We start from the raw sequence: 1,201 nt of genomic DNA, 5'->3' as shown, positions 1-1,201 counted from the left end.
AATCAAGCTACTTACCACACAGCCACTTCTGCACTTAATACAAACACACACACACACACACACACACACACACATATACATACATACATGTTAGAAAATCATTTGAGCGAGGTCGTTGCCAGTGCTGCTGGACTGGCTTCTGTGCAGGTGGCACGTAAAAAACACCATTTTAAGTGTGACCGTTGCCAGTACCGCCTGATTGGCCCTCGTGCCGGTGGCACGTAAAAGCACCCACTACACTCTCGGAATGATTGGCGTTAGGAAAGGCATCCAACTGTAGAAACTCTGCCAGATCAGATCGGAGCCTGATGCAGCTATCCGGTTCACCAGTCCAATCGTCCAATCCATGCTAGTATGGAAAGCGGACGTTAAACGATGATGATGATGATATATATATAATTCATATATACAATGGGCTTCCACAAGGTTTCCGTCTGACAAATTTACTCACAAGGCAATGGTCGACTCAGGGCTATTGTAGAAGACACTTGCCCAAAGTGCCGCGGGAATGAACCCGAAACCACATGGCTGCTAAGTGAACTTCTTAACCACACATCTTGCATTTAATGTAGACGAAGACGAATGCATTGAAAAACAGGAAAGCATGACAGCGGGTGGCAGAGTGAAGGCAAGGTAGAATGAAAAGAAAGGGAAAGAAGAATGAAAAGGAAAGATTATGATACTAAATAAAGAGCACAGAAAAGGAAGGCGACGTGGAGGGCCTGTGAAAGCATGGGCACAGTTCCTTTCAGAAAAGAACACAATAAAACCAAAGAAAGAAAATAGAAATTCAGTGAATTAATGAGATGCCGGCACACTCAGAATCACACAATGAAATGAGAGAGAGAGGGGGGGAGAGAGAGAGGGGAAGAGAAAAGGGGAGAAAAGAAAGGAAAGAGGGCGAGAGAGAGAGAGAGAGAGAATGCAGAAAATACACATGATGGGAGGAACAAAATACTAAGAGAAGAGAGAAGGTAAAAACCAGAGGTAGCAGATGAAAAGAATGCAAAAACAAAGTGATGAAATAGTTTACTGAAAAAGTAGGAGACTGTTATGAAGAAAAGAGAAAGGGGTGTGTAAAAAGCATAAAAGAAACAAATATGATAGATAGATAGATAGATAGAGAAATAGATAGATATCTTTTTATTATAGCCACACAGGGCTAAATACAGAAAATGGACAAATTACAAAGTAGAGCTTT

This window comes from Octopus bimaculoides, chromosome 1 (genome assembly GCF_001194135.2).
Source record: "Octopus bimaculoides isolate UCB-OBI-ISO-001 chromosome 1, ASM119413v2, whole genome shotgun sequence".
In the NCBI taxonomy this organism is placed as follows: domain Eukaryota; kingdom Metazoa; phylum Mollusca; class Cephalopoda; order Octopoda; family Octopodidae; genus Octopus; species Octopus bimaculoides.
Note: the sequence above shows the minus strand (reverse complement) of the source record.